Raw genomic sequence first — 23,386 nt, forward strand, 5'->3', positions numbered from 1 at the left:
ATTGGGATAGTTTGTTCTTGTACTTGTAATAATGTCTCTTTAAAAAACTGTCAGCTCTCCTGAACTCTTTTTTCCCTTAGACTTGCTTCACATGGGATCTTACCTACCAGTTCTCTGAGTTTGCTAAAATCTGCCTTCTTGAAGTCCACTGTTTTTATTCTGCTCTTTTCCCTCCTACCATTCCTTAGAACAGCGTTTTTCAAAATTTGGGTCGTGACCCAGTACTGGGTCACAGCATGTCAGGCACTGGGTCTCTCTGGTCAGCACCGCCAACCGGGATGTTAAAAGTCCTGTTGGCGGTGCTGCCAAGCTAAGGCCAGCTAGTGCCTACCTGCTCCAACACCGCGCTGCACCCTGGAAGCAGCCAGCAGCAGCTCCAGCTCCTAGGTGGGGCGGCCACGGGGCTCCGCACACTGTCCCCGCACCGAGCACTGGGGTCGGGGGGCAGTGCCTGCGGGTGAAAGTCACGCGAAGTCACTTGCGCGCCTCCGCCTAGGAGCCAGACTTGCTGCTGGCTGGTTCCGGGAAGCCTGCCTCTGCACCCCCACTCCGGGAGCCACCGGAGGTAAGCCCGCACCCCAACCCCAATCCCCTGTCCCAGCCCTGAGCCCTCCCAAACCTGGAACCCCTTCCTGCACCCAAACCCCTCATCCCTGGCCCCAGCCCAGAGCCCTGACCCCCTCCTGTACCCCCAGCCCTGAGCCCCCCCAAACCCAGAGCCCCTCATCCACCCCACACCCCTCATCCCTGGCCCCACCCCAGAGCCTGCACCCAGAGCCCTGACCCCCTCCCACAGCCCAGCCCTGAGCCCCCCCAAACCCAGAGCTCCTCCTGCACCCCAAACCCCTCATCCCTGGCCCCACCCCAGAGCCCTGACTCCCTCCCACCCTCCCCTGTCCAAACCCAGAGCCCCCTCCTACACCCCTCATTTCCAGCCCCACCCCCACAGCCTGCACTCCAACCCTCTGCCCCAGCCCTGAGCCCCTCCCACACTCCATACCCCTCATCCCCAGCTCTGTTGGGTCACAGGCATCAACAATTTTCTTCAACTGGGTCCCCAGAAAAAAAGTTTGAAAACCACTGCCTTGGAATCATGAACTCTATCATTTCATGATCACTTTCACCCAACCTGCCTTCCACCTTCAGAATCTTATCTAGTTCCTCTATTTGTCAGAACCTAATCAAGAGCACATCTCCCCTAATTGCTTTCTCTACCTTTTGTAATAAAAAATAATCTACAACACATTCCAAGAACTTGTTGGATAATCTGTGTCCTGATGTATTATTTTCCCAACAGATGTCTGGGTAGATGAAGTCCCCCCTCACCACCAAGTCCTGGGTTTTGGATGATTTTGTTAGTTGTATTAAAAAAAAAAAAAAAAGTCTCATCCACCTCTTCTTCCTGGTCAGGAGGTCTACAGTAGACTCCTATATGACATCACCCTTTTTCTTCTTCTTCCCCATTTTATCCTTACCCAGAGACTTTCAACAGGTCCTACTATCATCTTTGATATACAAGGCAACACATCCATGCTTTTTTCTCTGCCTGTGCTTCCTGAAGAAGCTGTACCCTTCTATACCGATATTCCAATCATGTGACTTACCCCACCAAGTTTCTGTGATGCCATACGTATCCAGTCAGCCTTCAAAAAAAATGGACAATGTGGACATGAATGTTCACCTCCTGCTAACTACTCTCAAAATGGTTCTTGGTAACTGTAGTATCAAGAAGTAAGCACTGCACCTAGACCTTGTATACACTACTGGTAATTGCAAATGCCCACATCGAAGCAGAACTGATATCTAAAGGAAGTTGCTCTAACAGGTAAGCAAAAACAAAAAGAAGCAGGCACTGTTATGATAGCCTGTCCACACCAAGAATGCATCCAGGGTAAAACTTGGTCCCATTGCAGTCAATGGAAATTTTCTTGTTGACATCAACAGAGCCACGCTTTCACTTATAGACTCTGTGTAAGCACTTATTAACTACAAAGGGCCATTTTGATATTGATTTTATACATTCTGAGTGATATTAAAACACAATTGGTAGCAACACAAAAGTAACCACAAATCAATTGTGTAACCATAAAATAAAATGAGTTCTTGAATTCTTATTGTGCTAAACTCATCACCTCATTGACAAACTGACTAAATCAAGCAATGTCTGACTCTAAACATACTAAAATGTTCTATTAGTTAAGAAATCTACATAGCAATAAACTGCAGAGTCCATTTGGCAATTCCATAGTCTTCCATTAGACTCTTCCATTAGTCCAAAATATACTGGAATAGTTTTTCTTTCAAACATTCTTATATCCACCAGATTCAGTCCAAACCAAAATGATAAGTCCTTATTCGGGAACTTTAATCTTCAGCCTGTAAGGTCTTTTGCTGGTTTCTTAGTAGACGCTCTAATCCTTTATGAAACAAACATCTTGTTCTGCTACTGTTGCAGTAAATTTGGAAATATCATATAAAGTAGAATAAAACCAATTCTCTTGAGTGTGAGGACTTTATTACAAGTACTGTCCTAAGTAACAGATGACCTTTTTGACCCCTTCTCATCGTCTCTACCTCTAAAGCCAGATAGACGGATGGCATCTGAGCATGAAGATAGACCAAGCATTCAGTCACTTGGAAGACTTAAAAAGTAACAGGTGTAATATTAAGTATATATCAGAAGGGATTATTTCCTTTTTGTTCTCTTTCTAATACATCTGTGAATCCCAAATGTTTTTAAACACCTTCATCATACTTATCATCACATCATATAATAAGCTCCATTCTGCCTATGCCTGATTTTACAGAACTTTGAAATTTAAGCTAAAGTTTTTCTCTTTTTCTCTTATAGTACTGCTTACTCAGTCATCGTACAACTATGGTAAGAGTATATTAACCTTGTTTCAGTGGTAAATCATTCTTTGCATATCTTACTGTAAAATAGTTTATTTCTTCAATAAATGAAATGAAAAGAATAAGGAGAAAGAATGTAAAAATATAGGTCATTTTATTGTAAATGGCTACGTCATTTTAAGTTCCTCTTATAGTCATGGTAAAATCATTAATCATAATAAACTCATTTTGTCTAAAAGCAGAGGTAATACATTGGTCCATGTAAATCACTTTATGGCCTTGACGGAATGATGTTAGAATACCTAAATAGGTGCTGTAATAAATTTCCTCTTTTGGAACATTGTTTGGCAATGAAGGTTACCTAGGGGTGGGTGTGATTGGTGCCAACTGTTCATAAGAATAATCTGCTTTTATTTCTGTAAAATGTATCGGAATATCATAAAGATGGGTTCCACACACCACGCCCCTCAGTGTCTGAATGGACATAGACATAGCGTAACTTTGGAACAATAAATGTCCAGGACACTTCTAGAATAAAATCCTAACTCCAGCTGCTTATAAGGTTTCCTGATATTTACAGGACTGAAACTAAAGAAAAATGAACACTGAAGGATGATTAATATATTGAACCTTTTAAAGTACTGTTTCTTTGAGAAGCAATTTTGGCATATTATATGCAGGTACATCATATGTAAAACACAGTGGGTTCTACATATTCCATATTATGCCTTTTCCCCCCTAAACTTGGCTATGTATGTGATTTGGTCATATACGTAGATGTGCTTAAATATAGCAATAATATATGATAGAAACATCATTTTATTTCACATATAAATAAATGATGTAGCCTGAGCAAGTCTTTATCCACTTATCCAAACATTGGCCACTTACTGAATTCCTGCAGGAGTCTGGCAATATAGATATACATCTGGCATCACAGAAAACAGAAGGGCTGTGATATGTCATATATACAACCTAAATGTCCTCATAAAAGATTTTTCAGCAAGGCTTTAGGGGAAATTGGTGTCTTCCCCTTTTGTGTTTTGTCTTTTCAATAATCCTGTTTATAGTTAAGTAACTTGTGTGTGTGACTCCAGAATGAATCAAGAACATGCACATTAAAAACATACCAGACCAGATTCTCTACTTCAACCAATTTTTGTTTGACAGGGCAGAGAGAAGGGAGACTGTCAGAGTACTAGGAGTGACTCCCTGATTCTCTGTCCAGTCCCAAAGGACTGTCCATCAGCTCAAGATACTTGGGATGAAATCCTGGCCCCCCTGAAGTTAAAGGCAAAACTTGCAGGGTTTCACCTCTGGTATGCAGTGTGCTCTGGCCATGTTCCTCCCCACCCATGACTGCAGCCCAATCCAGATTACACAAATTTTGTATCTACTGAGGATTTCCAGCTGGGGGTTGCTGAAAGTGTTCTCCCTTTTTGCACTCTCTTTCTCTGCCTGGAAAGAGAGCACAGCCAGGCAGAGAATCTACCCCATGTTCAATAAGTTAGAAGCTTATTAATTAGCTAATGTTTATAAAACTCCTGGAACATACAAAGCAGTTAGCATTTACTGTTATTAAATAGAGCATTTTGTACATACTTAAAATCTACATACTAGCAATTTGTTCCAAATATTAACTATACTATTTACTTTAAAATATTTCCATTTTTCCATGTATTTCAAAAATATTTCCATGTACCTTAAACAGCTTCTTGTGCTCTGATTTCTCAATGGCTTTGTAATTGGTGTAAATGCTCTTGCAGATCACAGTTTATGTAGTCCTGTAAGAAATGACAGAGAGAAATCTAGTCTGAGGCTACTGGAGTAATTTTGTACTGTTCTACAGAAAACGTGAAGTTTGATACAGATTTTAACCATGTGACAATCTGACACTGATTCACAAGTTATTCAATCAAGTGCAAACTGAATAACAAATAATAATGATAATGATGATTCCTGGCTCTTACATAGCACTTTTGATCCATATATTTCAAAGGTGTTTACAAAGGAGCTCAGTACTATCCCCATTTTATAGATGAGGAAACTGAAGCACAGGGAGGTAAAGTATCTTGCCCAAGGTGACCCAGCAGGCCAGTGGCAGAGCTGGGAATAGACAACTCATGTGCCCTGAGTCCCAGTCCTGTGCTCTACCTCCTAGGAAACATTGCCTCCCAAAGCAAATTATGAATAATAAACTTCTTTGTAGTCTAAACTGGATAAGATGGCATTGCTTCCTCTAAATGGAATGGATATACTTAATCTTGCTTAAAAGTTAATTTTATTAATTTTTAAGATTAATGTGCCTTTCTGAAAAAAACCCATAATATACATATGGTAATATCGCTATGCAATATGAGGCTGCTAAGCTTGAATCCATGTCAAAATTCTCTGGGATCTTTGAGAGGTATGTGATGGACAATTAAAGTGGAATATATGTAAAATTTAAAGGAACAGAATGATCAAAACTGCTTTTCCAATTTCCCAGATTCTTTAACTGTTACCACAGTTATCTAAGGGTATGTCTACACTACATTTAGACATTTGCAGCTGGCTCATGCCAGTTGACTCAGGCTTGGAGGGCTTGAGCTAAGCAGCTGTTTAACTGCAGTATAGACTTCCTGGCTCAGCCTGGAGCCTGGGCTCTAGGACCCTGAAAGGTGGGAAGGTCCCAGAGCCCAGGCTCTAGGCTGAGCCCAGAAGTTCACACTGCAATTAAAGAGACCCACAGCCTGGGCCCTGCAAGCCTGAGTCAGCTGGCACAGGCCAGCCATAGGTTTTTAATTGCAGCATAGACATACCCTAAAAGGACTAGCAAGAATACAGGTATCTCCATCCACCCATTTGTACTAACTTTACTGAGAACAGATAAGGAAAATAAAATGTGTGCATAGCAATTGATAATTCTACAAAAGAATGTTCTATTTTGTAATTATCCAGAACTACTTCTTCCCAGAATGCTTATCTTTATATTCAGTCTCTATGAAAATAAAGACAACGCTTCCCTTTCAGTTCAGATTCTGCTGAAATTACCCCTCTTGAAGCCAGTGCAAAATGGCTTACAGTGATCAGCTTAGTATAAATACCTAGATAGATAAAGCGATTTAGAAATCAGATCCCCCAGGTTCCAGCCCCTGTAGTGGTACATGGTTCTTTTCCTCTTTTACCAGAAACAGTTTTTATTTAGTGTGATTAGTTTTGCTAATTCAAGGACAGAAAATAACACTTAAGCCAGGTAAAATAAAATGAAATTGTTTCATTCATTTCCTCTCAAGTATGAAGTTCTACTCATCAGCTGCTGATATAGATGGTATTTTTTCAGTTAGGATGTTCTGACTGAGTGTGCTTTATATTGCCTTCCTAATTAATAAAACAATTAGCTCTATGGAGCTGCTTGTTTGTTTCTCTAAAACAATTAATTAAATAATTCTTAAATCTTTTGCACAAACTCCTTGGTCATTAGCGTGGGTCACTTCAGACTTTAACTTGTTTTGTTCTTGTTTTTTTCCCCACTCATTCTATACCTGTTAATTTTCTTCTCTGTAGAAAGCTTTTTATTAATAATTTTAACATATTTTACAGACCAATAGCAATAAAGTTTTATTTGATTCAGTAAAGCAATAAGCCACAACAGTCTCTTGCTGAATTTTGCCCGATCCCTTCATCAACACTGCTTACTAAAATTTACTTTAGTATGGCTTCTTGCAAGTAGTATATGACTCCTTAATTTTAAAGTCCTTTAGAAGCCCTCTGAAACACACATTGTAGATGTGGCATATTATTAATGTGTCCTTCCCCCATGAAACATAGTACCTAGTGGATAAGATGGACCAGTATGAAAAAAGTTATAAAACTGTGACCGTTATCCTACTATTCTGAATATTTCCTGTTTGTAATCTCTTTCTCTCTAGGGCCCCGTATGCTATATGGAACCCTTCTCTCTTTTTAAGGTTTAAAATGACACCTATCACCACTGTATCTGAGCACCTCACAAACCACAATCATAATGTATTTTTTTCTCTTCCCTCTCCCACCACCCAGCAGATTTGATAGCTTTATAGGTTTCTATGTGAGTGAGATACTTATTTCAGGAATGCTAAATCCCAGAAATTAAATTTGCATTTTAGTTCTGATTGTGCAACTCATGGTCTCTTATCTCCTGATGAGTTTTGTGAACTTAATCACCTTGTAATAGATTGTGGCATAGCAGTATGTGAGACGGGGAGGATAAGAGTGGGAAGTGGCGTGCCTGTAATGCTGAATGCTACGGAGGATTCTGGGCTGAAGAGAAATCCATAGGCATCCTAGGGACACTGCCTTAATTTAGAGCAGCCCTTGGGGGCAGTCAGTCAGTATATGGATGGTGTAAAGCCATTTTATCACCCCTTCCCCACAATGTGACTTCTGTGCACTCTCTCTCTCTCCCTCTCAGAAGACACAACACAGTATCTGCCCTAGAAACTTCAAGGTACAGATGGTGTGAACTCCCCTTGCTCAGATATTTAAAAGACTGTTGTTGAACTATTTTATGAATGTGTCCTGTCTCCTTACATGACACCTTCCCCTCTATCAGCTATGGATTTTCTATTCACTCGTCCTCTTCATCTCACCAGAAATAATCTCTTAACATCCAATATTGCTTTCTGTATTCCCCTTAGTCTTGCCACACTTCTCCCATATTTTCAGGAATGGTCCTCTTCTTTTGTAACTAATGCCCATCATTCAAGACCACTTAGGACATGTAATAGATATTGTCTTTTATTTTGAAGCCTTATTCTCTTAAACTCCTGCAGTACTTTCCAGGTTTCCAGAAAAACATCTTTTCACATATCTTAAACTAGCACAGCTAGGAAGTCTGCTCAGTCTGAACTATCACCCATGCTTCTGCCCTCCCTGCCACTCTTAAAGACACATTGTTAAATGGAATTCAAACCTCTGAAAAATGTACTTCAAATCAACAATGTCTCAAGGGTGGTAACATATGACCCACACAAATAAAAGGAAAAAACCTATTTGCTCTTAATGTTCTTCACATGCAATTCATTTGAGATAATATGCAATTGCACATCTTTGTATCATTTCTATTTTTTTGTTTTGGAAAAGTGAATTAGTCACACTTTTGTACTCCTTAACAATGTGGTGTACTTTTAAAATTCATATGGAAATCCATTATTTTCCAGAGCAGTGTTAAAGCTGCAAAATTATTCTTAAAGCAATCATGGTTGTATGAAATGTCCCTCTATTTCTCTCAGCATATTACAAGCTAGAACTAATGAGACTTTTTGAACTCGGTACTTTGTGCATCTTGCCTTAATCATTTTCTGTCAGATGCACTGCAGTCAGCAACGGGATTACCAGCTTGCAGAATTGTTGTATGCAGCATCTGCCAGAGAAGGATTTTCCTGATCCCTGTGACTGTCATGTTAGTAAAGGGAACACCTCAATGTAAAAATCTTCTAACTACAAACCCACTGCATCTATCAGTCATAGATGATATGCTGATGTCTTATTTGAGTTTGGTGAGGACATCATCTGTACTGCTTTAGGACAGTAAATGCTCAGAACCAGGGATATGTATCACTTTCTTTGCAGATAACAAAAAGAGCTCTTTAGAGAAGTGCACGTAAATCTGTACACAGGAAGGAAGGAATTGAACTCCCTTAGAAAATTTTATTGCATTCCACAGAAAGAATGTGCAGTTAAAAACAGAGAGAGAGAGAGAGATCAGAAGAACCAGAATATACTGGCAGCTATTCAGAGAGCGTATTTTAATGTACACCTACATGATCACATACTATTCCTCAAATAATGAATCATACAATTTATTTTCTGTCACAGTTGGGGCATATACAGAACACCACCACAAGATTCTCTCAGTATAAAGTCTGCCTCTCAAATCCTCCAGGCTGGCTCATTCCCATAATTGTCTTCCTCCCCTCCTACTCCCAGGCTTCAGAGTTTCTCCAAAGACAATCTCATGATCACATGGACTTCCGCCACTATATATTGGTTCACTCCTCCTTCAGCTCTGCAATTTTCCTGCTCTCACAGCTCTAATTCTCCACTCTCTTTGACTCCCAAGACAAAAATTCCAGCCACCTCTTTGCCACCTTTGACTTCCTCCATAAACTCACCACACTTCCAGCACCCACCTGCCTCTCCATACAGAATACTGCCAAATATTTCAGAGAAATTCATTGTGACCTTCTTACTCTCTCTTCCTCCTTCCATTCTATCTTATCTTTCCCATCACTGATGCTGAGGTTTCTCACCTCCTCTCCTCTAAGTCCTCCACCTATTCCAGTGACCCTTACTCCTTCTGCCTCATGACCTTCCTTGTTCCCCACTTTCCTTCTCTTTTTCCTCAATCTCTCTCAGCTCACTGAGTGCACCATTAACAACTGCTTGCTCTCCCTTCCCAGCTCTGTGCTTGATTCCCCACTCACCTGGTTCCTGACCCCTCAAATTTGCTGAAACTATTCTTACCAAGGTCTCCAATTGCCATTTCCTGGCCTCTTCCTCCTTGATTGCTCAGCGACCTTTGACACAGTCAATCATACCCTCCTTTTAAAAATCTCCCTCTTTTGGCTTTTGTGAATCTTGCCCCTCCTTGTATTCTTCCTTCTTCTCTGGTTGTTCCTTCGTTGTCACATTTCTGTGGTCCTCATCCTCTTTTGGTGGGGTTCTAATCCCAGAGGAGTCACTCCTCTTTGCTATTTACACCCTATCTCGGGATTACCTCATCTACTCATATAGCCTGAACTACTAGCTTTTGCCAATGGCTCACAAATCTACCTCTGCTCCTGATTTACATCCAGTCCCACATTTCAGCCTGTGTTCCTGACATCTTGCCCTAAATTTAAAATTAGGATGGCCAAAAACAAGCTCATCTTCTCTCCCAAGTCCTCCCTTTTCCATCTATCTTCTGCCACTGATGGCAGCTCAATCCTGCTTGCCACTCAGGCACATAACTCAGGTGTTATTTTGGACTGCCTCTTTTTTAAACCTGCACATCCGGACCACATTCAAATCCTGCAGTTTCATCCTCTCCAACATTTTCTAAGTCTGACTTTTCCTTGGTCCACACCACTGAAACCTCTTGCCAGGCCCTTAGCATCTCTTTTCTGCACTACCACTGCCCTTCCTGACACTAGTTTGTTCACTCAGGTCCATACACAAAATGCTGCTATTAAAAACAAACGCTTTCCTTGCCAATTCCACTGATCATGTCAGTCCCCTCAGCTCTCCACTGACTCCCCCTCATTTACTACATCAAATACAAGCTTCTAGTCCTTTACTTTAAGGTCCACATGTAATCTAGCCCCTTCCTACTTATCTACCCTTGTAACTCGTCACCCCCTGCCCCCTTCACTCTGCCAGTCTCACTTTCTTCCATGCTGCTCCTTATGCATAGAACACCTTCCCTGAGCTGGTCTGTAATGCCACTTCTCTATACTCCTTTAAAGCCTCTCTCAAGACCTGTGTTTGCCATGATGCCAAATGTAAATCATCATCTGTTAGTGTAGACTTGCAGGGATTTCTGTTATTCGGCTATTATTTATATATTTTAATTAAAGAAACCTTTAACAAAAAAATTCTAGCTATTCACAAAGCTGATCTCTGAATGATGCATGCTCTTTCTGCTGCTTACCTTATCCTCCCTCCCCAGTTCCTTCCAACTGTTTGTTATATCCACTCTAGCATCTTGACCTAAATTTAGGTTGTAAACTCTTTATGGCAAGAGCTATCCTCCTACTCTCTCTACAGGATCCTGCATAAATGCAGGTCAATCCTGATTAGGGCTTCTAGACTCTACTGCAGGGGTGGCCAACCCGAGCTTGAGAAGGAGCCAGAATTTATCAATGTACATTGCCAAAGAGCCATAGTAATACGTCAGAAGCCTGCTCATCAGCTCCCTCCCGCTCCCAGCACCTTCCACCCACCAGCAGCCCCGATGATCAGCGTCTTCCCCTCCCTCCCCACAGCTCCCAATCAGCCGTTTCATGGCATGGAGGAGGCTCTGAGGGGGAAGGGGAAGGAGTGAGGGCACAGCAGGCTCAGGGGAGCGGGCGGGAAGGGGTGGAGTAGGGGCAGGGCCCGTGGCAGAGCCAGGGGTTGAGCAGTGAGCACCTCCCGGCACATTGGAAAGTTGGCGCCTGTAGCTCCATCCCCGGAGTCGGTGCCTATACAAGGAGCTGCATATTAACTTCTGAAGAGCCACGTGTGGCTCCGGAGCCACAGGTTGGCCACCCCTGCTCCACTGTAATAATCTATTATGATAATTAGAAAATTGTTCTTGATGATGGGGAAGAAAGGCAGTCATGTTCCACCACTGAACTTCAGAAATCTCTCACGTAGTCTGTCGGTTCAACAGCATGAAAATGTCATCATCTCTTTTTGTGGAACTGGAGTGACGCTGAAGTCTAAAGCATGACACACATGAGTCGGGCAGACAAAGTCATTGGTGAGCGTCTTGGTAGCTACAGCAGTGGTATGACGCTTTCCTCTTGCAGCTAACAGTTTATTTCTGGCTTCTTCAAAGGATTGGAAAGCTCTGAGTGTTGTGTCACCATGCTGATCTATTTGATGCAGCTTTCTCAAGATCAACTGGTTTTATTACACCAAAGTGTATGCTGTTCTCGATGCTGTCCTTGAAGTGCTTCCTGGGGCGGCATTGATTCCGGTGTCCTTGTGCCAATTCTCCATAGAAAAGTTTTCTGGGAAGTTGCTGTTCAGGCATCCTAATGATGTGTCCAACCCAATGTACTTGAGCTTTTATTAGAATGGCCTCGATGCTTGTAGCATTTGACTTTTGGAGAACCTCCAGGTTGGTAACTTTGTCTTGCCAGCGGATCCCCATAATGGCGCGCATATGGAAGGCCTCTAGCTTTTTAATGCACCATTTGTATGGTGTCCATGTCTCACAGCCATAGAGGAGAGATGTGAGCACAAAAGCATTGTAGTTTTATTTTTGTTAAGAGGGTTATGTTGTGGGATTTCAGGACTTTGTTATGGAGCTTTCCGAATGACTGAGAAGCTTTCTGTATCCTGTTCATGATTCCTTTGTCAAGAGATCCATCATTGGAGATGTCACTGCCGAGATAAGTAAAACTGTCAGCTTGCTTTAGTTGGATTCCACTAAGGGAGATGCGGGGGGATATGGCATGGAGTGGTGAAGATGACTGATGCAACACCACAGTTTTCTCCAGGCTGATTTTGAGGCCAAATAATTGTGATGCTTCAGCGAAGCGATCCATGATGCACTGGAGACGTCCCTCTGTTTATGCTAGGAGGGCACAATTATCCGCAAAGAGTGCTTCTCTTATTAGTAGTTCTGTTACTTTTGTTTTTGCTTTTAGCCTTATAAGATTGAAGACTGAGCCGTCGTGTCTGTATCTGATGTATATGCCTCTGTTAAGCCTGTTTGTAGCACGTTTGAGAACTAGGGTGAACTTCAGAAATGCTAATATGACAAAAGGCCAGATCCTCAGCTTGTGTGAACTGGCTTAGCTCCATTGAAGTCTCTCATTTACAAGACCCCAGTGACTAAAAATACTGACGTTGGCTTTATTAAATGAGTACAGATGAAGAGTAAGTAAAACTATACCTGGTGGCACTGAATTGTAATGGTATAAAGATCAGAGTAAAACAGAACTAAAAATCTGAAAGGGTGTTTTCTTTTGTTCAGTAAATATGGCTGAAACAAGTTTAAGATAAGACATTTCAGTTTATTTCATCCTGTGAGTTACTCACAGTTTGAAGACACTCATATACAGACTCCATCAAGTTCCCCAGCTCTGAAGTCTGCAGGCTGCAAGAATCAAATTTGGCCCTAAGAACAGCACTGCTCACCATTTCCCAATTATAACTCTCCTTAACTTTTAAATTAGTCACCTGAGCAACAGCTTTTGTTAAAGAACTCCAGAATACCTGCAGAAGTTTTAAATGTAGGGGACCCACGTTGGAAATGGCAGGATTTTTCCAAGGACACACATTTGACTCCTGCAGCACTGAAGAGTGTGTGCCAGACAGAAGTTAGGGACTGCTGCTGTATTAGCTCACAAAGCAGTAAGCTTAGCATTAGCTTTATTTGAAGTTCAATTTAATTTTACTTCATCTTGTTTGAAAAGTCCTGTACAGTACAGATGTTATGAATTCGCTCATGCCCAGGGAAATTATGTAGACTATTTGTGGAGGTATATAGAGATTAATATTTGTAGGAACTGATCCATTTTGCGTGACAAACTATCCTTCCATCTTAGATGGTGTTCAAATAGACTTGTGGCAATGAATCCATCTCACTTTAGTCACTTGCAAACAGAGTAAACATAGAGTGAAAAATTCCAGAATGTGGATAGTTTTTTTTAAACAACATTGTCACCTAGCTCAGCTTCTGATCATATTAAGCAAAAAAATCTTTCTATTAATCTTCAAGGGTTTGGAGATTTCCATAGTATCCCCTCTTTACTGCCTACTGCTGCTCTTCTCCAGATAAGGAGATGAGGTCAGTGGGCCTGGTGCCTGAGGTAGGTTCCTCTGGAAAATAAGACCTTAGCATATGTCATATACAAGCCAAATTTTCAACTTTCTTCAGTTCACATGAGAAGCAACAATAGATTGGTCTGGGAATTCTGAAAGTTATATGCAATGAGTAAACCAGTAATAAAATCTTGGTTTTACTTTCTGCTTTGTTGTTTACAGCAAAGCACCATATGAAATAATTTTACACTTAATCCTTGGCTGCCTGTACCAGTCCAATGCTCAGAAGACAAGTTTGCACATGAGCATTCAGAAGAAACTCCTTTTTTTAAAGGTTTTGGTATTTTTAACTGATATGAATCAGCCCCAAACTGTAGCAAATTATCTTCCAGCCTTTTTGGTGAAAAAAATATTTGACAGCACCTGGAATTTTTAAAAATCAAAATATAGTTCTGGCCTCATTCTTACAATCCCCAATCCTACCTTCTTTGTCAGCACTTTTGGGGATTTTTTGTGTATTTCATGCCTTTTAAACATGGTAAAAATGAGGAAGGTATCCTCAGACCCGAATCCTCAGGGCCGTCACCAGTAGTGAGGTAGTCGTCATGACTATTTTTCTGGGTCAAGAGTAGACCAGCAGCATTCCTCTCAGCAGGAAAACAGTCTCACTATGAAGCAGTTACACTGGTGCTGCTGCAGTTCCCCCAGGAGAGCCAGCAATGTGGTCAGTGCCATGACAGCAACACAACTAGATTGGAGCTCAGTATGGATAACCTGAAGTTCATGGAAACCCCCAGGCAACTTGACAATCTTAGGCCTGAAACATACTGAAAATGGTCAACACCACAATAAGAAACCAAGTAAAGTTATTCAAAGAAAAAAAACCTTTAACTGAACAGGAACAAATGCCAGATTGGTCTGAATGAGGCTGATTATTTTGGACATGTGCAGCAATCAAAGAAAGATGGAGGCAATTGCACAAAAGGTAAGATCCAAAAACAAGAAAGTCTAACAGCGATTTTGGGGCATGTTAATATGTATAAGAAAATTATTCCTAATAATTAAGTTCTCTATTCAGAATGCTGCTTGAAGACAGAACAGAATGGCAATGCTACCTGGCAAGAAAAACACTGAGAATTTAAAAAGTTTGTCACAGAAGTCACAATACTGAAATATTTTGAGATTAATACAGAGTGTAAAAGCTTGATAGGACAGTTCCCAGCTTGTATCTACAAGAAGATCAATCAATGTCATATGCTAACACACAGCAGAACTAAGCTCAGATTGAAAAAATAAATGTTGGCAATTTTGGTTGTGAATGTGTTTATAGGCAGAAAGTGGTTGAGACATAAATTAGATTAAAAGAAGAGAAGTACTTGTGGCACCTTAGAGACTAACAAATTTATTTGAGCATAAGCTTTCATGAGCTACATGCACCCGATGAAGTGAGCTGTAGCTCACGAAAGCTTATGCTCAAATAAATCTGTTAGTCTCTAAAGTGCCACAAGTACTCCTTTTCTTTTTGCAAATATAGACTAAGACGGCTGCTACTCTGAAACCAGTCATAAATTAGACTGTAAATCAGTGGAAGCCAGATCTCAGAAATCATTGTGCATGATATTACCAGGGCTTCAAAAAATAATCGTGAAATTACAGAAGTATTTGTTCAATGGGAAATACCAAACCTATAAGGGATTTCTTATAGTAGTAATGCTTTCAAGAGTGCCTAGTGAAAGCCAGCAGCTTCAGGAACAGAAGTTTGAAGTAAATATGTCTCAAGTTCCACCGATTTCTGAAACAAAATTTGAGAAACTTCACCAAGAAACACAAAATGACCCAAACTTATAATTATGCAGCATAATTTTAAGTAGAGAACCAACAGAAAAAATCACCTTTCCACTGTGAAGATCCTGGGGCCAGCCAGGAACCACAATGGATTAGAGCCACCCTCTTTCCCCCTCTACCCTACGTGTACCAAATGTGAGCGTGGTGCAGTTGAGGTTTCTGTCCCAAGAACCTAAATTTGAAGAATATAGACTATTAATTCTTACTGGTAAAGAGAAGACTTGAAAGTGATCTCTTACAAATATTCCATATTACAAAAGAAAATGATACAGTTAATAGAGATATGGAACCAAATTATGCTATTATTGATGATGGTTATCACTGACAGCAGAACTGGGCTTGACTTGGTTACTATGGTAAGAAGTCCACAGGCTTGTAAGGGTACACAAATAAAAAACATTAGCAAGCTAAGAATAGATTTGGGAAAAGCTGGTTAATGCAAAGAGTAATAAACATATGGGAAAAAGTTACGGGGGAAAGTGAAAGATTCACTAATTTGTGTCCCGAAAATAAAAGATTTAAGGGGAATGGTGAAAAAAGCAAGGAGGATTTATAATTACAGTAACTAAAAAAAATGGCAGGAATACTGGGTCTGGATGGCCTCTTCCTATTCCTAAAATTTCTTATGTTCTTTGTTTCTTTTCTACTAGTCATATATGAGGCTGAGTTGTTGATACGTTATAGCAATGTGATGTCAATATATTTTAATGAATTATTATTAAGGCTGCATGTCTGTCATGGAAATCACGGATTCCGTGACTTTACTTGACCGCTGTGACTTCTGCAGTGGCTGGAGCTGGCTCAGGGACTGCCCGAGCTAGGCAGCAGCAGCAGTTTAGGTGTGGGAGGAGGCTAGGGGCAGGAGGTTGGAATGCAGGGCAGTACTGTCCTCAGGGGGGTTCCCTGGCTCCCACTGGTATGTCCCTGCGGTTCTGAGGTGGAGGGGCCAGAAGGCCCCGCGCCCGCAGGCGCTGTTCCCGCAGCTCCCACTGGCTGTGGTTCCCGGCCAATGGGAGCTGCGAAGCCGGCGCTTATGGCGGCAGTAGCGTGCGGTAGGAAGCCTGCCACCCCTGCCAACCACCCCCCCCCCACGTGCGCCAGCAGGCATGCCAGCCGTGCGCTGCTGTCCGCCACCCCCGCCAGGACCAGCAGGGGTCCCGGACCATCCTCCCCGCAGTTTTAGTTGGGGTATATACTAAAAGTCATGGACAGGTCACAGGCTGTGAATTTTTGTTTACTGCCCATGACCTGTCCATGACTTTTACTAAAAATACCTGTGACTAAAACATAGCCTTAATTATTATTAGCCAAATAGAATATGAAGGCTATTTATTTAGGCAGTGAGCCTGCACTCTGTCATTAGTCCAGGTCCTTGAGAAGATCTTTTCCTGGAGATAAAATGACATCTTCTAAATTGTACCTTGGCAGAGATTTTTCCCCATTCTGTATTAAGTCATTGAGGGACAATAAAATTTTTATGGTGGTTCATGCATGGAATGTTATACTGATTTTCATAGTTTGATTATGTGTTTTATAGCACCTTTTAAAATCTCCTCCTATAAGCTCCTGTACATATTGTGACACTGCACCCCATACACTTTGCAGTGATATTATGATATGATTGACAATTATAATGTATTTTATGCAAGACAAGTAATGTGAGGTGTCATTGGAAAAGTTATGATTTGCTGAATATGATTATCCTATTTGTATGCACGTATCATTTTTGTATCTGAAGTTACGAATATTGACTATGTATCTGTATTTCAAATGTAGTTACACCTGGGTAACACCCACTAGACAAGTCAGTCTAGATAGTGGGTGGGGAAGGGCCTATTCAGGGCAATGGTCAATTAGGAAAAAACAATAGACTTTAGGAGAAGCTTATCTCCCATCTGGGGAGCCTTTCTGCAAATGCTACAGGCAGCCTCCAAGTAATGGCTGCTATGACTCTACAAGGACATATGATCAGACCACATAATGCTGGACTCCATCTTGGGATGTCAGTATTTTTCCACAGACTGGTCTGGGAACCAAGCTTTGAAACAAAGAGTTCCCGCCCTATGCAAAAGCTACATAAGGCAGGGAGTGACATTATCTGGGATTCTTCAATCCCCACCCAAGAAGACTCCGGGAAACACCTGAGGAACGAAGACTGAACTGGGGGAAGTGCTGGACCCAGGCTAAAGGGACTTCTAGCCTGTGAATGAAACACCTGGAGATTCCAAGTGGTAAAGCAAGTGAAGTTTGCCCCTTAACAATCTGTAGCCTGCTTGTATCATCTCTTAGGGTGAGAATCTGCTACTCATATCCAATCGATTTAGTATATTAAGCTTAGTTTGCGTTTTTTGTTTATTTGCTAGGTAATCTGCTTTGATCTGTTTGCTATCACTTAAAACCTATCTTTTGTAGTTAATAAACTCGTTTTTGCTTTGTTTAAACCAGTAAGTTGAAGTGAAGTGTGTGGGAATCATAACTCAGAGCAAAGGCTATTGCATATTCCTTTCGACATTGAGGGAGGGGGTGAATTTTATGAGCTCACGCTGTACAGTTCCCTGTGCAGCAGAAAACGGTATAATTTTGGGTTTATACTCCAGTGGTGGGTGAGAGTCTGGAAAGCTGGGAAATTGGCTGCTGTCTGCTGCATGTATTTGAGTGGCATAGGTCAACTCTCTCAGGTAGCTCAGTTAGTGTGTGTGGCACCATCTGTTGTTGGGTTGGGTGATAACAGGGCCTGGGTTAGGCTGACTGTGTCCCCAAGCAGTGTGAGCAGGGCCAACCCAACAGTGGTTAGAGGAGCCCAGCGGTTCCCACAGCTCCCAGACTGCAAGCCAGGGGTGACAACCTGTCACACATATCACTTAGCATAGTATTTGTCTGGAATCACAAGACCTCATGCCTTGATCGCAGGGACTTAAGACACCGCACCTGTGCAGAAGTCTCTTACCAACTTGGGGACTCTCTAGTGCAAGAGGGGTGTATGTAACAATACTAATGTCACTAGAGCTGACAGAACACCTGCACTAGATATTTTTAAAAATAAGTTTGCTGAAGTTGAAGGAATGGGATATTTACAATGAGTTGCATAGGTTAGGGAAAGGAGGGCTCTATAGCTATTCCCTGATTTATGGCAGCAAATTTAAGGCTAATCATTTCTGAGAGCATTAAGACAGACATATACTATATATGCAATGAATAAATATGCAGCCCTCTTCCCAGTGAGTCTACATGTTTCACTGTAGAAATGGAACACACAGTTTGGAATACTAGTACACTCAGTTGTTAAAGTAAACAAGGGATACATTTACAACTAAATTAATTTGTCAAGTTGACAGTGCTTAGAAGCTCTCTGCATGCAAAATACAGGAGCATCTGCCTACCACAAATACTTTAGTTATCTCTTTCATCTCCTGAAATGGATTCAAGATGTTATGAGACTTTAAAATGCAGATTACATACACAAAACAAACCCAGAAGCAGATCCACTGACACTACAGAAAAGAATAGCTAACACCTACTGTTGGGGTGAATAAACAAAACAGAGTGCAAAGTCATGATCCTAGATGGGGGAAAAAAGTTTTTAAACTTCTCTGTGAAGCTCCTTGCACCCCTGTACACAAGCAGGGCACAATGAGATCCTAGTATCTAAGTAGATTTCAATGACAGAGTGGGTCTCTCTTGTCATCAAAACCTGTCATTGTCTTCTTTTTTTTTTTTCTTTTTTTAAAGAAAGACACGTAATATTTACTATGGAGTGGCATAAGTCCCGAGGCTAACCTGCCTTTGCCTTGTGAAATTCAACAAAAAACACTGCTTCTTCCAACCTCTTAGAGCTTGCAATGTACAAGCCTCATGCCTGAGTCTTCTCTCACTTGCACTTTTTTTCAAGAGTATCAGAAGAGAATCAAATCCCTGATCTAAGTTTGTCAGAAAGGAGTCAAATATAACAAGGACACTACCTTCCTCCTACACATTTTTTCCATTTTTAATATTAACATAGTAATTTTATGCCTTGAAAATGAGATATAAATAGAAATAGCTATTATTCTATCTCGGGAACAAAGAGATGACATTAGAGGAGAATCTGTTCACATCACTAGAGGCCAGACTAAATTAAGTCTTGATCTATTCCACACTGTGATTCTATTAGAATCTGGCTCCAAGCCAAAAAGTCTCATCGTCTTTGCAATCTAAACTCAACTATAAAAAATATAAAAGAAGGAAAATGAAGCGTAATGTGTTCATTACCTTTCTAAGCTTCCTAAAAGGCAATACAGCATTATTTTAGCAGATGAAATACCTGCAGCAATTACGACTGCATAATATATATTTTCAGAACACATTAGCAAAGCAGCTGCAGATTCCAACCCTGCCATGCATAGACCTTGTATCTTTACAGTCATTCAGCGCTCCTCATGCCCACAGTAAGTCCTGTCATCCCTTCTGAAGCACTATTTGGGGGAGAGAGAGTTCAACTGCCTTTGTGCTCAAATGACTGCGTTTTTTAAAAACAAGATTTTTTTCTAGAAGGTTGCATGACACTTTACAGCAAAGTTTAAAAGACAGATGGACTTCAGATGTGCTTGTTTAGCATCATAACCATCTACAGAGGAAGGCCTTCCCAATTTTATTGCCAGTAGGTCCATCAAAGCAGACAGATAAAAGTGTACATTGACAAAAGTTGTTGGTTCTATGCCAATAAAGCCTCAAAGCTTGCATGATACCCATATGTGTGTGAATGTAACCATCATTCCTCAGGTGATTCAGGGTTCAGAAAAAAAGCCAGGAAGGCACATATGGTCACGAACTTTAGAAAGAAATCAGGGGTAAATGGAAAACTGCTGACACACAGAAAAACTAAAGATAAAGAGAGTCAATGGAAGTTCCATAATTCCCCAACTCTCTTGGCCATTATCAAAACCATCAAAATTATGACCTCAAGGATCAGGAATTTTAAACCCATTGTCCCTAAGGGCTCAAAGGGAGACCCGATGAGTTCCTATAAAACTAAAAGTAACTATTGAGGGGAGCCACAGGCCAAATGCCTAGGCCCCTCTAATGAAGAGAAACAGACAATGTAAAGTATGTGTGTGAGAATTCAAATCCACAGCTTTGAAAGGATTCCTGTAAGCAGAAGTGACTGGAGAATGGACCACAGGAGCTTACATGTAACAATGCTCCAGTAGCAAGAAATCTAAATAAGCAGACCAGAGTAGGCATTTGAAGAGAGAGCTTTAGGTATGTTTCAGTTAGAAATAATATGCCACAACTTTGCATGTAGGGGGTGGGCTGGCACTGAATCTGAGAATTATATGCTGCCAACTCCTGAGGAAACCCTGCAAAAAACAGGTGAGAGTGAAAGGATGATGGGGTTTATAAAGTAAACAGAACCCTGGTAGAGAAGATCTGAGAAAGCCAGTATAATCAAGACAAGGGTAGAAGGGGGATAGGAAGTAGCCATTTCCTGGAGGTCTCATCCAAAAGGGTACTACTGGCACACCACCTTTGCCTGAACTATCCTAATCGGGGGCAGGATTATCCATTTTAGAAGCAAGCCTTGGAAGACTCCTGCCAGAACTGAATGGTGGTATGCTCTTCACTGAGATGGGCTGCCACCACTTCAGCAATAATACTCAAATATGGTTGAAGGGCCCTTGCCACAAAAATTCAATGAGCAGCAGTGTGGAGGGTAATGGCTACAATTAGCATATGCTTGTTGAGACACATATCAGGTTATCACAAAGGTTGTGGATGATGGTGGCACTGGGCTTAGCTAAGCATAAGGCCTTTGAATATAAATACATTGGTGAAAATCCAGAGTAGCTGAATTGAAATAATTGGATTTACATCACTACGATGGTGCAAATCTGACCCATTTCATCTACATTAGTCATGTCCCTCAATTTTTCCCTTCCATTACTCTTATTTATGTCTGTTGCACACACAAAATGACATTAAAAGAACATTAAGATTGCAAAGTCAAGCATTCAAAAGTTAGGAAATGCCAGAGTTAAGGTTGCCTCTACAATCTTAATTCAGCCCTCTTGCATGTATGAATTTGGTACAGTATTTAATTCCATGATCACATACTATATTTTCCACAGGATGCCTCCTACTCATTTAGTGCACAGGAGGGAAGGTTCTCAATGAACATCAATATTTTGTTTATTCCTCATTGTTCAATTCAATATACACTTTCGCACTTCTGCAATGAATGAGCGGGGAGTCCTGTAGACAACAGCTTCCTTCACTAGACAATCTTGATACTTCACCTAAGCATGTCTATGCTCTGCATTGAATCACAGAAATGTAGGGATGAAAGAGACCTGAAGAAGTTAAAAGTCCAACCCCCTTTGCTGGGGCAGGGCCACGTAAACCTAGACTATCCCTGGCAGGTGTTTGTATAACCTGTTCCTACTAAACCTATAATGACGGGCATTCCACAGCTTCCACTGGAAGCCTATTCCAGAACTTAACTACACTTATAGTTAGAATATTTTTTCTAATAGCTAACCAAAGGCCCTGTCTATACTACACAGTTTTGTCAACAAAACAGTGGAGGTGTACATACGCAACAATGCTCCTCCCCATGATTTAACTCTCCTGCTACACCGACATAATAAAACCACCTAGATGAGCGGCATAGCAGTTTTTGCAACAAAGTTAGAGCAACACAGTACCAGGATAGACACTATGCTTGCTTATGTTACCCTAAGAAGCCTTCAGGAGGTGTCCAACAGTACCTATCATGACAGCTCTGGTAAGCAGTTTCTGCCCTGCAGCCAGGAACACAGGTATGTGCCTCTCCCCCTTTAAACCCTGGGAATTTTTGAAATTCCACTTCGTTTGTTTGATGTGGACAGCACACATTGCATCTTCCCAGCTGACCATGCTGGCTTTCCGCAGCACAAACACTCCCACCTGGAGTACGCCGGAGTTGCTGGATCTGTTGGGTCTGTGGGAGAGGAAACCGTGCAGTTGCAGCTCTGATCCAGCCACAGGAACTTTAACATCCCCAAGCAGATTGCTCATGGCATGGATGAGAAGGGGCATGAAAGAGATATGCAGCAGTGTTGTGCTAAGACCAAGGAGCTGAGGCAGATGCCAGAAGGCAAGGGAGGCTAACCGATGCTTTGGTGCAGTGCCGAAAACATGCAGCTTCTACAAGGAGCTGCACGTCGTCCTTGGTGGTGACCCTGCCTTCACTGCCAAGAGCCCCATGGATACTTCGGAAGACTGGAGGCAGCAGCCAGCAGAGTCAACTCCAAGGACAAAGTGGTGGACGATTTGGAGGAAGATGTGGGGCAGGCGACAGGCTCATCTAGTGGCATCGTGAGCCAGGACCTCTTTTGGACTCCGGAGGGGTCTAGCCAGTCCCAATAGTCCAGCTCTGGTGTGCCTAAAGCAGGACACGGAAGCTCCAGTAAGTACTCATTTTGTTTTGATGGTGCATGGTTATGAGTTAGAGATGTCCTTTATTTTGTTACATGGTGCACATGGGAGAACGGATCAAAATTAATGACACTAGGTACTGTTTGCATCTGCTTTGCATTCCCCTGTGCAGCTACGAAGTGAGAGCCCTGCGGAAAAGTTTGTTAATGCACACCAAAATCTCCCAGGAATCCTCCATAGAGATCTCTAGGAGATACTCTGCAATTCTCTGCCAAAGGTTCCTTGGCAGAGTTGCTTTGTTTCTTCCCCCATTGTAGTAAACTTTGCTCTGCTAACTGGCAATTACTTCTGCAGGAACCAAAGTAGCACACAGGCAAGCAGCATACGGACCCTGTCTGAACACGCACGACTGCAGGAGATGCACCCTTGCATCTTCAGTTACCCTCAGTAGTGTGATTTCAGCTTTGATCGCCCCCGACTGTGGAAAACGGTGCCAGTATTCAGAATACTGTCCCTAGGTGCTTCTATTGATCCCCTTCTGAAACCACCCAGACCCTTTGTCCCATCTTGCACCCCACCGACAGGCCGAATGCACCATATTCAGTGCTCTGGTCGTGCTGCGTGCTTGCCAAGTGAAGGTGAGAAAGAGGTGGATGAAACTTTTATGATTCAAGACTGAGAGTGCACACAATGCTGACTCTGTGTATTGTTTCTTTTGCTTCTGCAGATGTGCCCTTGAGGGACAGCTCCTATACATTGGCAGAGCGCCTCCATCAGATTAGGAGACATAAAAGGGGGAGTAAAGAGGACATGTTTC

At 41.8% G+C, this 23,386-nt stretch overlaps 1 long non-coding RNA gene across 1 annotated transcript in view; it reads right to left on the minus strand.

Annotated features, from left to right (window-relative positions):
• Positions 1-1,032: 1,032 nt before the first annotated feature.
• LOC114022352 overlaps positions 1,033-23,386 on the minus strand; it is a 34,625-nt gene continuing 12,271 nt past the window's right edge. The window contains exons 3-4 of the long non-coding RNA XR_006289754.1: positions 4,556-4,637; positions 1,033-1,643 (exon numbers count right to left, since the gene is read on the minus strand). This is a non-coding gene — a long non-coding RNA (uncharacterized LOC114022352). The remainder of the gene's footprint in view (positions 1,644-4,555; positions 4,638-23,386) is intronic.

The sequence above is a fragment of the Chelonia mydas genome, chromosome 3, assembly GCF_015237465.2.
Source record: "Chelonia mydas isolate rCheMyd1 chromosome 3, rCheMyd1.pri.v2, whole genome shotgun sequence".
In the NCBI taxonomy this organism is placed as follows: Eukaryota; Metazoa; Chordata; order Testudines; family Cheloniidae; genus Chelonia; species Chelonia mydas.